Source organism: Maylandia zebra, linkage group LG2 (genome assembly GCF_041146795.1).
Source record: "Maylandia zebra isolate NMK-2024a linkage group LG2, Mzebra_GT3a, whole genome shotgun sequence".
Lineage (NCBI taxonomy): Eukaryota > Metazoa > Chordata > Actinopteri > Cichliformes > Cichlidae > Maylandia > Maylandia zebra.
Window position 1 is genome coordinate 7,149,631 of NC_135168.1, and position 16,484 is coordinate 7,166,114.

At 38.9% G+C, this 16,484-nt stretch overlaps 1 long non-coding RNA gene across 1 annotated transcript in view; it reads right to left on the reverse strand.

Annotated features, from left to right (window-relative positions):
- The window catches only part of LOC112432149 (uncharacterized), a 499,305-nt gene that overhangs the window by 421,541 nt on the left and 61,280 nt on the right, over window positions 1–16,484 (reverse strand). The window lies entirely within an intron of this gene.

Below are 16,484 nucleotides of genomic sequence, written 5' to 3' on the forward strand. Positions count from 1 at the left end.
GACACAGTGAAGATTACAGAGTTTAACTTCACCCTTTAAGACTGACCACAGAACCAAGTCCGCCAGAGCTTTTGTTATATTTTTACATGCTGTGGAGCCATTTGTGGGAGCATTTCAAGTTGCTATACATCAATACAACTGTTATAGCCCTAATTTTAATAATATGTGTGCATTAAGTCCATAGTAACTACATAAACTGCAAAAACAACCTCTGCTCATCCATCTCTGTGTGTATCAGGATACATTTGGCTCATAATACACAGAAAAATCAGCGTTATTACCTGTAATAAATGTGAAAGATTCCTGCAGTGATAACCAGGCAGGACTGAAACACATCCAAGCTGTCACCACGGTAACAGCACCGCCCATCCACAGGTGAGGGGAGGAGCAAAAAGAGGGACTTTGACCATTTTATACTAAAAACACTCAACTAATGTTTCTAATATGAAACAAATAAGCCCACATTAATGTGAGCGTTTATTAAATAATAATAATGATGATTTCCTCCTGATCTCATTTCCACAGCAGAGAAAACTGTGGTGTATATTGAGGTGGAGGGTGTGGTCTGTGGCTCAGGTGTAGAGTGAGGGTGGGGTGCACCACAGCAGCATGCTGGGACTGCTGAGGGTGGAGGAGGGAGTGATGATGACATCAGAGCTGCAGCACAGAGACCAGTGAACACACAGTCTGTTCATCTTTGCATAGATACAATATACAGCACAATATTGAATGACAGACACGCTGTGGGAGCTTCCACAGATACACTGACGTCAGCATCCAGAGTCCTCCTGCTGCTCCCCCCTCAGAGCCCCGTGATCAGCACCAACACATTCAGTTAGATGACAGAGTCCAGCTGCAGCTAGAATCAGCTCCCCTCTGTGAACAACAGCACAGCGTCAGTGTTTCACACTCAGTGAAAGGAGGAAACAGCAGAAGAACACCATGTGTGCTACGTTTCCCAGGACACACTACAAACTGCACAAATACAGAGCAGCACGTGGAAGGACCTGGAGCTGCATTTACAGAGCTGCAGACAGCGTGATGTCCTGTATGGACAGGTGGAAGGAACCAAGTCCTCAGCTGGAACACTCGTGTTTGTCCACAGACAGGAAACACAGCAGGAAACTTCCTCACAGAAGTGCAGCTCATGGATAACACACTTCCTGTCAGTCAGAATGAGGCTGCAGCCAAACACAGAAAGGTGTTTTTGTCCAGATGAGCCCAGAGAAGAAACACGAGTGTTCACAGACATCAGAAGCTCAGAGAGGTGAAACATGAGGTTGGAGTCCTCGTCAGCATCCAGAAGAGCTGCTGTGAAACCCTGAGTACTCATGACAGACTCTGATGGCACAAACACATCATGATTCAAACAGAAAGACAAACATGGAGCTCCTGATCCTCCTGCATGAGAACAAGCTGACATGAGCGCTGTGTCTGAGAGTGTCTCCCTGTCACAGTGACAATAACACAGCTGCTGCTCACAGTCATTAAACTGACCTGAGGTCAGCTGTGCTCCTTACATATGAACCATGTGACCTCACATCAGTGCTGTGGATGACTGTAGTCATAGAAGAGTAGAGCTGTAGCAGGTGGTGTGAGGAGGAGGTGGTGTATTCTAGTTAACGCAGTACTGAAACACTCCAGCAGAGGGCGCTGTTAAGTCCTTATTGTAACACAGTTACTGTGTGCAGTTAGACTTCATACATAATCTGCACTTATTTCCATCAGACATGCTGTCAGTAAATGATTGGTTTCTATTGATTCTACTTCCTGTTGACTCGTTTGATGACAGTGAAACAATCACAGCTGATTGTGTGATGATGTAAACTGTCACTGTTACATTCAGTGTGTGTGACATAATGTTAGTGCAGGCTGATAACAGCCTGGTTCTGTTAGAAACACATGAACGTGTCCATAGATCAGTGTGTGTTTAACATGAGAGCTTCAGCCCTGCTGATGTGTTAAATAAAGACATGCAGGAAAACTGATGAGACTCTGAAATAACTCTTTATATTTATAATGTAACTCTGCATCAAAAGAACAACAAAGGATCCCAGACAGGTTTCTGTGAACAAAGACCATTCTGATGTTTCTGTGTTTCTAACACTTTGACATTATTAGTAAACAGACTGCAGTGAGCAGCATTTATAAAGAGCTTCTATATAAAGATATGACAGCTGTTTGACAAGTTTATCACTCTGTGTTTGGACCTGATCAGTCCAGCTGTTTACTTGAAACATGTTCATTTACCTGTTCTGTTATATTCATGTTCTTGTCTCTGTTGAAAACACATTTTAATGTCCCTCAGATTTTTCTCCCAGATGAATAAATATAAAAATGACACAAACTGACTGCAGCTACTTTTTGTCCTTTCTGTCAAAAACCTTCATGTGACTCATGAGAGACACGTTTCAGCTGTTTGTGACAGATCAGAGGCCAACAAGTCATTTATAACACTTTCCATCATTGTTTAAAGTTCTCAGTGTTTCTGTGTTGCTGCGTATAGGATCTCCCAGCATCATCACTGTGCTGTCCAATCATTGTGTGCGAGGTTACCCTTATAGTGCGATGTGTGTTTGCACAAAGAGAAGCATGTGTGTCAAATATAAATAAGCACAGAACAGAAACAGCTGCTCGTTTCTTCTGTTTAGAGTCAAGTTAGTGTTTTGTGTCTTTGTTTGAGGCCTGATGTCGAGCAGAGGTGTGTGTAACTGCACTGGTCTGTTATATGTGTGAAGTGTGTGCTTCTCTTCAGCATCATCTTTGTCACTGCTGATTCCTTTGTGTCATCATGTGTTGAGAAGAGAGAACAGTTATAACGGAGGAGCAAAAGGAAGCCCTGAAATCTGCATCAACAAGGAAGTGTTGGCTCACCAGTGATCCCAGCAGAGCCACTGGTTTGGCTCCAGTTGTTCTAGATTCAATGATGTTGTTGCTACAGATACATGTCAGCATCTTTATTGAATTTAATATGAAGCAGAAATGGTGTCATTAGGAGAAGAAGAGGAGAACAAGTCCGGCGAGGAGGCAGCAGCTCTTAAAGATGAAACAGCAGCTCAGCCCTGAGCTCAGAGAGCTGCACATGAAAAAGCTCCTCAAGCAGATCCTGTCAGAGGTTTGTCATCAACAGGAGGAACTGTTCACATCATAGGATGAAGATGCTGTCAGCTGGATGAAGAAGGTTATTTAATGCAAACGTTCACACTGAAGTCAAATTGTTGTCGTGTTGAACAGATTCATGTACTGATCGTCTCCAGAATGTTAGAAGAGCTTCAATGAATCATTAGAAACAACTTACAGCTGCACAGCTGTGTCAAACACATCTGTGTGTCATTGTGGGATTGTTGTGTTTCTACATGTGACACACGTCTAAAACATGCACACAATCTGAACACAAACAGGGACTCATGTGTTCCCACAGCCAGATGCTGAGAGCCATTTCCTTGTAGTCCTGTGTCTACATACATGAACCATTAGATGTTATTGGAATGATTGTCAGCTCTGATAGTTTCATGTGTGTTTAGCTGGACGCTGTTTGATCCTCGACATGTTTAAAGGTGTCCAGTCCTGAGACACTGGGGCTGGAAACAGCTGTGATGTCATTGGACTGTCACACAGACAGAAGTGCATGAAGTGAGCAGCCGAGGAGCCGCTGATGTTTTGGATTCAACAGCATTTGAAAGGTCGACACAGACACATTTGCACACAGAAAGCTGAATCTGTCATATGCCACAGTGAACTCACTGTTCAGTGTTTTTCAGGAAGCTTCTTAACTGCCTCTGCTGCCAAACAAGCAGCTGATGTCCTTGAGAAGAAGCTGAAGAAGTCTTCAACAACAAATACAGGAAGTGGACTTTCAAATACTAGATTCACTTTAGACTCACAGAGAAATGACTCAACCAGCTGTGTTTGACTCTATGAAAGGTCAGTGTGTGTCTGCACACAGACTGTTGTGTTGGACTGTTATTCAGTTGTCTGCTGAATGTTTTCAAATGTCTGCATCTCAGCTGTGATGAGGCTGGGGGTCATGGGAGGCCACCGTAGCAGCCTCTTCAACATCATGACATCATCATAAATGCTGCTGGACTGTCTGATGGGCTGACGGTGAAAAAGCCGTCGGGAAGGAAACAGAAGACATTTCAGAGGCTGCAGCAGATTTCTTTGATTCGGGGCCTTTTTCAGCTTTATTGGACAGAGCAGTGAAGATAAGTGACAGCAAAGCAGAGAGAAAGGGGGCGTGGCCCGGGTCAAAGCCAGGCCAGCTGCTCTCCACCTCGTGGTCACCTGCTCATCCTAGTGAGCTCCACCAGCAGCCCTTTCACACACTTTACACTGTCAAACACTGTGTGTGGACCTCAGCTAACAACAGGCTACATTTAAGTCTGGACTACATGCTTTTATATTGTTTTTATTCCATCAGCAGCTCAACATCATGAGCAGCTTTGACATAAAGACATCAAACTCAAGCTGACTTTAAACTACTTTTAATACAGGGGCTCAAAAACAACAACATCTTTATTATATATCAGGACAGAAAGTCATTTCATCTCAAAGGGAAACAGCTTTATTTGGAATAACCAGCACTATCAACTGGTTTGGGATCTCCACCAGTTTCATGTCTTTGCAGCTTCTCCAACAAAGTTCCTGTAAAATCAGCATGTTTGTCTTTATTGGTTTGATAGTGATTGATTATTCAGTCCCAATCTGCTGTCATCTAAAGAACAAAATGATGTTTCTATGAGTCACAAAGCTCCAGATGTTGTCGGCTTCACAAAGAAAACAAAGAACTTAAACACAAAGTGTTTGGAGCCAAAATGTTCCCAAGCTGCTCTTTTTGAAATGGCAGAGGTACAGTGGTGTCTAACAGCACACTGTGGAAGGCAAACATGTTATTGTTGGATGAAACTTCATGAATCCTTTGTAGATTTGAGCTGTTGGAGCCTTTCTTTTCTCTTCAGGTGTACAGATGCTGAGGAGGCAGGTGAAGCAGGTGGAGCTGTTGTGATGCTGCAGAGGGTGTGTCTTAGTAACTCTGTGAGGCAGAACTGGATCCAACATTGTGGATGTGTTGATGTTGGAGCCATTAAGAGTCTCTGGCCACACTGTAGGATTTCCCTTTGATCCACTGTGGGGGCATTTTGGAGTCTGTCAGTGAAACTCTTCATGTTTGTGTTTGACTCCAGTTTATAGAAACAGAGAAATGTGTCATGCTTTTGTTCGGCCTCCACAAATACACACATTTGTTCATTGGTTGGACTTTTTGGAAGGAGACACATTGAAAACCATGTTAATAAGATCTTGTTGTTTCCTGTGGATCCGACACAGAGAGTGGACTTCAGACAGAAAGCGTGGAAGAGATTTTAGAGGCCGTGTGTGGCAACAGGAAGTTTCTGTGTGTTTGCTGATCTTACATGTGGAAAACAACACGTGATGTTTGTGAAGTTCTACAATGATCATTGTTCTCACAGCATTTTGAGTGGGAACAGTTCAAACTGGGAGTAGTGGGAGTTATTTACTGATTGAAACAAGCTGAATGTTTCTGTGACGATGAAGATCAGCAGCTCAGCTGATCAATGAACTGACATCTATCAGTCGTTTCATGAGATGAAGTCATCAGCAGACATTTGTTCTGACTGTGTGATGAATGTCAGAACGTCAGGGCTCTGCTTTAGTCACTGCTTGATGATCATTGGCTCATTGTTGAATCCAGGGCCCAGTCTGACCTCTGACCTTTGCTGCAGGTCTTCTGTGTTATCTCCACTTTCATGTCTGATCTTCTGCTGTATCGTCCAAAATAAACATCTGGATCATTTCCAACACTTCAGCAGATCTTTAGTTTGGGCAGTGCAGCACAAAATAACACATATTGTACTATACTGCCCACTTCCTGATCTTATTGGATCTGTGTGTGAGGTTGGTGAAGGAAACACATGTTTACTGAGTGAGTCGCTGCCATTAGGAACTAGTTTTTATATCACAGCCTGGAAATCACACAGGACCATTTCTGCAAGTGAAAAGTCGTCATTGGAGGAAAATCATTGTGTAGTTTGTGCGACTGAAGAATTGTCCCAACTACATGTGCTGCTGACCTTTGACCTTTCCTTTAGGTGCACAGAGGAGTCTGTGGGAACATCCAGAACTGAGGCAGTGCTACAGATGCTTCAAATAAAGTGGTGTATTATTCATGTTTTCTATGGATCACATCCAGTATCCTGATCTAACGAGCCCCCTTTTTGTGGATTTTAGAGCCTCTGACTTTTGCTGCGTCTCATTTCAAGCACAAGAGCAAGAAGTGGATGAAGAAATGGGGCGAGTGGGGTCAGTGTGGTGCACGTCAGCTGTGCTCACACATGCTTTCACAAAGAACATGTGTGTTCATCGGCAGCATTAAGGTGCACTTTAGTCTTCATAATAATAAAGTATTCTGACTTTATTCTTCTGAATCCTCACAGTCATGTTGCAGCTCTGCTTTGCTTTAAGAAAATGTTCTACCAGGATGTTACTTTCCTAAACGTGTTCTCCAAATGTTCCCAAAGACTTTGTTCTAAGTCGTTCTACATGATGAAACATCCACACTAAGTTTAAGAAGGACACACAAACACCATCTGTCCTTTCATCATGTGTACAAACGTGTTCAGATGTCAAATGTACCGTGAATGGATGCAAATGTGGATCGTTCCAATAAAATGACACAGTTTTGTAAGTGTATCCCAGTTTGAAGTTCATTAAAACCTATAAGAACATGTTATTCAAACCAACTTTATCCAACAGGAAGAAGCATCAGGGGAACAGGAAACATTCAAACATGTTTACTGTAAGAACTGCACAAAGGAAGGAAACACAATCCTACACACGAGCACTTTAAAATGGACATTTAGCTTTTCAAACATCAGGGAGCTGCAATAACAACACTGTGCCCATTCTGATCAGACTGAAAGATTTATAGAGATTTATCCATGTGCTGGAAAAGGATTTGATATCAACATAGATGCAGATTAGCAGGAGCATTTTCTTCATATTGATTTAGAGTTCAGTACCAGGAATATGTAGAATTAACATCTGTGTGCATGACGAGTGATGAAAATTCAAAGTCAGGCTTTCAAAGGATGTCAGAATTGGTGTCTCTATCTGTGACTGTCCCAGAGGAACCTACCTGAGGGATTATTACAGATCTGTCTATATAGAAAGACTTGCATTGATTCACAGTGTACAATTCTTTCTAATCTATTAACATCTTCCTCCAAATCCTGTTTCTGCTGTTTAATGACATATGTCTGAATACAGACAGTGGAAAAATGTCAGTTTTAGTTTTACTGGATCTCAGTGCAGCATTTGATACAGTTGACCACAACATATTACTCAAACGACTGGAGAACTGGACAGGTCTTTCAGGAACTGTACTAAACTGGTTCAAAACATACTTAGAAAACAGGAAATACTTTGTATCAATAGGTAACTTCACACCTGAGCAGACAAGTATCACATGTGGAGTTCCCCAAGGTTCCATCTTGGGACCCTTTCTGTTTAACATTTACATGCTCCCACTGGCACAGATTATAAAGAACAACAAAATAAACTGTCATAGCTATGCAGATGACACACAAATATATATCACAATGTCACCAGGAGACCAAGGCCCCGTACAATTTTCTCCAGCTAAACAAAAACAAAACTGAGGTAATAGTCTTTGGCGCCAAAGAAAAACGATTACAGGTCACCAGAGAACTTCAATCTATACATCTAAAAACCACAAACCAGGCGAGACATGTGGGTGTAGTGATGGATGCAGACCTAAACTTAGAAAAACACATTAAGACAATAACAAAGTCAGCTTACTATCACCTCAAGAATATTTCAAGGATAAAAGATCTGATGTCTCAACAGGACCTGGAAAAACTAGTCCATGCATTCATCTTTAGTAGGCTTGATTACTGTAACAGCATCTTTACAGGTCTACCTAAAAAATCAGTCAGACAACTACAGCTCATTCAGAACTCTGCTGCTCGAGTCCTCACTAAGACCAAAAAAGTGGACCACATCAGTCCAGCTCTGAGGTCTTTACACTGGCTGCCTGTCCGTCAGAGGATAGACTTTAAAGTTCTGATGCTGGTCTATAAAGCTCTGAATGGTTTAGGACCAAAATACATCAGTGACCTCCTGACCCAGTATGAACCTTCCAGATCCCTCAGGTCATCTGGATCCGGTCTTCTATCAGTTCCCAGAGTCAGAACCAGACACGGAGAAGCTGCATTCAGCTTTTATGCTCCTTATATCTGGAACAAACTCCCAGAAAGCCTCAGATCAGCTGAAACACTCAGTTTATTTAAATCCAGGTTGAAGACTCACCTGTTCTCAGCTGCATTTGAATAAAGCACCAAATCCACACTTTTAAGCTTAAATTTCAAAACTTACATTTAACTACTGATTTTATCTACTGTTCTGATTTTATCTGTTTTGATTTTATATACTGTTTTGTTTGTTTGTTTGTTAATTAGTTAGTTTGTTTGCTTGTTTTAATCAATTTTAAATCATGCTTTTTATTTGTTTTTGTTTCTAATGTCTCTGTAAAGCACTTTGAATCACCTTGTTGTTGAATTGTGCTATACAAATAAACTTGCCTTGCCTTGCCATCAGAAGGGCTCAAACCTCCTGCTGTTTCTACTGGACCATAAATTCTACTTTATGATGATCTTCAAAGATAAAAACGTGAGTTTATTTGTGAACTCTGTGAAATGCGTCTGATGTTTAGTTTGAACCAATCCTGTGTCAGCTGCAGCCACATCATTGCCACACATACAAATGGGTGCGTTCCTGTTTAGACCTGCTGGCTGTCAATGGGCTTCATTGTGTGGATGCCTTAATAGGCATCCACACTATTGAGTTCCTGTTTCTCTTTATTCTTTATTATTCCGGGTGTTTCCGTACACTTTTCGCCGTGGATCTACTTCCACAATTTTTGTGCTATTTTCACCGTTCAAACTCTAAACTGTTCTGCACTTTCTGCTTATGCCGGCTATGACTTTTGGTGTTTATTACTATTATACTTTTTAAAATATTACACTTTTTTCCTTTAATTTGTCCCATTGAAATGAATGGGAAACTTCCACAATTCTGCTAAAACTTTCTTGTCTTTGAAACTTAACTACTGCCTCATACTTTCACCTAGAAACTCCATTCAAACTTTAAAACGTTCTCAAATGATTGGGCTATTCCTGTGTGATTCAGCTTTTTCAGATCTTCTACCTTTTTCATCTTATCTCTCTTTAAGTCTTCAGTTGCAAAATTGTGATTTTTCAGAAAATACATGCGTTGCTATGGTTGCTATGCAATTAACTCAGAGGGGACAGTGAAACTGTTTGAATTTTCTCTTCATGTCCAAACAACTTCTTGCTACTCGCTCAATTTCCACTCAAGCCGCACAAATTATACATCAAAACGTAGGTATTTTTGCTGGCTTTCAGAAAATGTCCCTATCATTGTTGTGGGACTCATAGATATTTTGCAAATCTCCTCAGAGTAACACAAAGTGTGAAAACTCTCCATATAAACTCAATAAACTCAATAGAGAGTTTGTTCAAAATCACCGCTGGATTTCTGTAATGAGAGGCATTTTCAAATTGTCATATCTCCTTAACGAAGCGAAGTTAAGACATGAGGCTTGTCCCCGTATATCTTCAGACACTCCTGATGCTCACAATTCAAGAATTATTTTCTCACCTATTACCGTTCTGAGATGAGTTAGACTTGTTTGAGGGTAGGAAATTTGTCCCTCGCTCAGATTTCATCAGATTTCAAATTCTGGAAATGAGTCACTTTTTTCTCTCATCATATCTTTTTGATGGATTTCCACAGAGCCCTGAAAATTTCCATGACTGTTCACCAAAGCCTGCTGTTTCTTACGGTGAAAGAATGATTTTGATGCTCCATATAGATTTAGAGTTACCAAAGGTTGTTTGAGAGCAAGTCAATGCAGTTTTTGCTTCGCCTCTACTCAGTTACAGTGTATTACAAGTCATATATCTTTAATAATTTATATTTTATCTCTGAATTATGAAGACCTGAAGATTCCCCCATCTCTTCTGAACAAAACGATGTCTGAATGACCGTTCTAGCCTCTACGGTTAGGAAATTATGGCCATTTGTTCGAGGGGAATCCTGAATGTCAGAAATACACTGAAGAAAACTCACACCTCTCTCTGTGTCTGTGTGTGTAAGGGCTGACTACAGCAGGTGCAGCTAATTTAACTGACCTACATATACCAAGCCCAGACTCTCAACAGCTCCTGTTCCCTTTACTCTCTGTGTATGTGTGTCTGTGTATCAATATTTCTCCTATGTTTAAGTATTACTCCTCAATCATAGTATTTCTGCTAAAGCAAAGTACTTCTACTACATCTAAGTACTTTTGCCAAATCATAGTATTTCTGCTAAATAATAGTATTTTTGCAAAAATCATGGTATTTGCGCAAAATCATGGTTTTGGGGCCAAATATTTCTGTTATTTTATAATGTATGTGCTGAATATATTATATGTGCCAAATCATAGTATTTATCCCAAATTATAGTATTTATGCCAAATTACAGTATTTCTGCTAAAACGCAGAAATAGTACCTTTTAGCAGGAATTTCTACCAAAAGATAGTACTTCTGCTAAATCAGAGTATTTCTGCTAAACCAGAGTATTCCTGCCAAATCATAGTATTTGTACTGAAACATGGTACTTCTGCCCAATCATAGTATTTGTACTAAATGATAGTACTTCTGCCAAATCATAGTATTTGTGCCAAAGCACCGTATTTGTATGGAGTCATAGTATTTCTTTTAAGTCATAGTATGTATTTCAATCAAATCTCAGTAGTTGTTGTTAAAACGCAGTATTATTGCCAAATCATAGTATTTGTACCCAATCATAGTATTTCTGCTAAATCATAGCATTTGTGCCAAATCATGGTATTTGTGCAAAAACATAGTATGTCTGCAAAACCATAGTATATCTCTTATGTTATAGTATTACTACTAAGGCATATTATTTCTGCCAAATCATAGTATTTGTTGCACATCATAGTATTGGAACCAAAACATAGTATTTGTCCCAAAGCATCGTATTTGTATTGAGTAATAGTATTTCTTCTAAATCATAGTATTTCAATCAAATCTCAGTAGTTGTGTTAAAATGCAGTATTATTGCCAAATCATAGTATTTGTACCCAATCATAGTATTTTTGCCAAATCGTGGTATTTGTGCCCAATTAATAATTCTGTTATGTTATAGTATTACTACTAAGTCGTAGAATATCTGTTATGTTATAGTGTATCTGCGGAATATAGTATGTGTGCCAAATCGTAGTATTTATAGCAAATCACAGTATTTGTGCTAAAACATAGTATTTCTGCCATATTGTGGTATTTGTGCAAGAACATTGAACTGTTATGTTATAGTATTACTACTAAGTCATAGTATTTCTGCGTTGTTATAGTATTTGTGCTAAAACGTAGTATCTCTGCCAAGTCATAGAATTAATGCAATTTCATAGTTTTTTTTTAGGAAATCTGTTATGTTATAGTATTACTACTAAGTCATAGTATTTCTGCCAAATCATAGTATTTGTACTAAATCATAGTACTTGTGCCAAATCATAGTATTTGTTGCACATCATAGTATTGGAACCAAAACATAGTATTTGTCCCAAAGTATCGTATTTGTATGGAGTAATAGTATTTCTTCTAAATCATAGTATTTCAATCAAATCTCAGTAGTTGTGTTAAAATGCAGTATTATTGCCAAATCATAGTATTTGTACCCAATCATAGTATTTTTGCCAAATCGTGGTATTTGTGCCCAAATAATAATTCTGTTATGTTATAGTATTACTACTAAGTTGTAGAATATCTGTTATGTTATAGTGTATCTGCGGAATATAGTATGTGTGCCAAATCATAGTATTTATACCAAATCACAGTATTTGTGCTAAAACATAGTATTTCTGCCATATTGTGGTATTTGTGCAAGAACATTGAACTGTTATGTTATAGTATTACTGCGTTGTTATAGTATTTGTGCTAAAACGTAGTATCTCTGCCAAGTCATAGAATTACTGCAATTTCATAGTTTTTTTCAGGAAATCTGTTATGTTATAGTATTACTACTAAGTCATAGTATTTCTGCCAAATCATAGTATTTGTGTGAATTTGTATACTGTAATATCACTGTATTATGTAGTGGCTAAGTAGGGGCTGTTTACTAAGTGCATCAGTGTAAATAGGTCATCTCTTGTGTTAGAGTGCCCTCTTGTGGTGCCTTTTGGGTAGTGCCTTAGTAAACGGGAACCCTGTAAAAAGTGGCATCAGACTGATTTGTAGTGGAGGAATTTGTTGCCAGTTTTCTTAATCTTTAATCTGTATGCATGTTGTAATGCATACCCTGTTCTTAATCATAGAAACCACACCATATCACCTCTCCACATCCTCCTACTGTATGCCATACCTCCCTGTACCATCCATCTGACCGCAATAAACTCCACCTGTGGTAATCTAATCCCTGGATGTCAGCCTCTCCTTCTGACCGAGGATAGTTATAGTATTTGAGCCAAATCATAGTATTTGTGCTAAAACATAGTATTTCTTCCAAATCATAGTATTTGTGCCAAAGTATAGTATTTCTTCCAAATCATAGTATAACTGCACAATAAAGGTTCTTGAGCCACATCAGTGTTTGTGCCAAATCTTAGTATTTCTTCTAAATCCTAGTAATTCTGCTCAATGATAGAATTTCTGCTATGCTGTAGTACTTTTTTCCTAGATTGTAGTACTTCTGCTAAGTCAAAGTATTTCATGTAAATCATAGTATTTCTACCAAGTCCCAGTGTTTCTGCTTAATCATAAATAATGTTTTAGTACAAATTGTATGATTTGGCAGAACTTTCTATGTTCCAGCACAAATGCTATGATTTGGCAGGAAAAAAATATTATTTAGTATAAATACTAAGTTTTAGCAGAAATACTATGTTTAAACTTTAAAAAATTCTGCTATTTCTGCTGATGTGTGTTATGACTTTTGACCATTGAAATGAATGGAACACATTATCAATGTGGTCACTGATTTTGCATGATGGGCTGAGCTGTGTTTTAGCTCAGTGAGATAAGCATCCGTTCTCAGACTGGGAGGCCTGGGTTCAAATCCAGCTTATGGCAACATTTCTTTCACTTAACAGTTAAACTTTTTTTAAACTCTTTTCAACACAAATTTCATCTTTTTCACCCCTTTTCAGCAAAATTTTCGGTTTTTTTAACCCCTTTTCAGCACAAATCCAAACTTTTTCAACTCTTTTTCAGCAAAAACCTCTTTTCAGCAGAATTCTGCTCATTCAACTCTTTTCAGCAAAATTTTCAGTTTTTTCTGCTGTTTTCAGAAAAAAACTCTTTTCAGCAGAATTCTGCTCATTCACCTCTTTTCAGCAGAAATTCTGCTGATTGAACTCTTTTCAGCAGAATTTTCACCCCTTTATTTTTGCCCAAATTCTGCTTATTCACCTCTTCTGAAAAATTTTCCGCCTTTCCACCTGTTATCAGCACAATTCTCAGTAGCTTCTGCTCATTTCAGCACAATTGTCAATCTCTCCACCTTTTCTTGGTGAGAAAGTGTTTTGCTCAGTGAGCTAAATAGCTGCCCTTTGACCAGGAGGGCCAGGTTCGAATCCTGCTCAGGGCATCTTTTTTTTTTTTTTGTTTCAACTTTTTCAGCTTTTTTCAGCAGATATCTTCAGCCGTTAAGGCATCCACACTGCATTTTCGCAGGAAATGCAAATTTTTCTAGTTCCATTTGATTTCAGCCATTTCCGGTGGTCGGCTGTGATCTAAACTCAACATGGCTCCTGTGTTAGAAGAGCCTCTGATTTTAAACTTTGCACATTTAATAGTTTCTTTCCAACACTGTGGAGCTACCAGCCCAGTATATGTAGCCACAGTAGATGGAGTTATCAAGCTGACTGACAAACATCAGGACTCATGTGATCCCTACATGTGGACCTTTCACAGATGGATCCAAGTGCAGATTCAACTCTGCATTACATTTGACTTCAGCTGTTACACACTTTCTAGCTGTGTCACTTCCTGCTTTTTGGATCAGATAGTTTATCCATGTCCACAAATGTTTGGCTGCATGTTTTTATCATCTATATTTCCAGTCTTCATACAGCCGATATTTCATGTGAACTCCCAGCTGCCAGCTGCCATCATGTTTTCAGGGTTCATTCAGTGTTGAAATGTAGGACAAACAGCAGCACATGTTCTCTAAATGTTTGCAGTCATTTTAAATGAAGCTGATACTACATGAGACATTTTCCATATTTACTGTCTTTGAACAGAGAATAATAAAGCCATCAAACATATACAGGCTGTGCAAATACAAACTTCTGTGGTGCATTTGATGACCTGCAGAGGAGAACAAGTCGGGCTTTTCAGCCCTAACACAACCTCTTTGTTCTCAATACTACAAAACCTTCAAAGGCTGATATGCAAGTTTGCATGAATCACCAACACAGTTGTATTTGTTTCTAGTATAATTATAAATAAGCTGATCAAATATCTGCTGACTGATTAGATCCAGTATCTGTTACAGATGAACTGGATATCACAGCGCATGTTGTTGATCCGTCATATCAAACTAAACCGTGTTGCTGGTGTAAATATCCTCCAATAAAGTCAGATTAGGGCTGCTGTTGCCAGGTAACGATGATGTCACACAGGATCTTCTGATCTTTAGCATCGTAGCGCTCGGAGTCTGATGTTGGCTCATGTGTTGTTAAACACCAACATGACGTTCTACTAGTCAAGGCCTCAGCTTCACCCACTGATGCTGATCACACAGACCCACTAATAGAACTGTTTTATCAGGGTTTGATGCAGCGTCAGCATTAATGTCACATTTAATCAGACACATTTACATTACAAGCCCACTACAACCATATGGAACTCCAAAGTGTTCAAAATTAAATAAATAAATAAGTCATGATGAAATAAATAACTATGTGAATAAATAAGACACAGATATGTAAGGTGAGAATGATATTGTGAAATAATTGAACACATTTTGAAAAAAGCTCATTATTGTGAAATATATTGCATTCTGCTATATAAATTTACTTATTATTGTGAAATATTATTTCATGATCATTATTTTTCACAATAACAGAGATTATTCCTGAGGCATTTTATTTATTCCCAGCCGTTTTTAATCCAAAATGTCCTTTTTTTCAAAGTCAGTCTTTATTTCAAAATCCTGTTTTTCCCAATGGCCTATTTATTTCATTATTATTACACATTATTTGACCACGAGCAATCTTTTCTGGTTTGACGCTGTCTTTGTAGCCAGAAACCAGCTCTCTCCTCGGCTTCCTCCACTACACGCTTCCCCCACGCCAGTCTCCTCCGTCACTATAAAGGGGAGAGTCATGAGCTCCATCACCCTCACCTGTGCCGTCCAACGCAGGCCAGAGACCACACCCCTGCCACAATAAGTAAAAGTATATCCTTGCTGTACCCTTAATGCTAAATGTGCTAAATTAACCGCTGCCTTTGCCCCTTTGGGATTATTCTTATGTCACTGGGATGTTGACCTTTGACCTTCACATTAGAGAGATGGGCAGACATAATTAGTGTATGAATTTTAAAGTAACAGGTAATAAAGAGAGTGTAGCAAATGTAGTCAGGTTTATTACTCTGTATCACACATGAGTGCCCGAGGGAGGCGGGGCTGACTGGGGAGACACAGGAAACAGAGAGACAGGGCTGACTCGACATGAAACGATGAAACGTGGGACACGGGAACAGAAACTAAACACAGGCTGAAATGAACACTGAGGGAGGGAGAACTAAGATTACTGAGAGCCTGATAAATAAGAAGAACAAAAACCAAGAAAAACAAGAGTCAAAGAAAACCAAAAACACAAAGCATTGGGCCAGGACCCACTGCTGTGACATTTATATGTGATAAAAACATTAAAAACTGCTCACATGTTGAAATCTTTCTACGTATACTTTAGGTTCAGCTCTCCAGCCTGGCATTTGGTTAAGCATGATTCAAACATTTGGTTTTGTTTAACTGGTTTTAATTATAGTTACTTTTTGTGAACATTTGTTGCAGCATTTAAAAATACATCATTTATTTTCAAACTTTTATTTGATTTAGAGCATCATATTTGACCAACGTAAATGTTTTAATTTCATATAAAATAACTGAAGCAGTGAACTAAATATCTGAAATCTTTCCTTCCTTAAAAGTTATAATCCTACTTAAGTTATAGTGCAAACGCTTAAGCAACAAATATACTTGATGCTAATTAATTAATATTTCCCTTTGATGTTGCAACTATGCGGTCACTTCTGTCTTTAAACAAAATAATATTTTCCAGTTACAGAAATCATAAAGTCCAAACTACACTGAAAAAAATATGTTGTTGGATTTACTTAATTCAATGGTGGACATT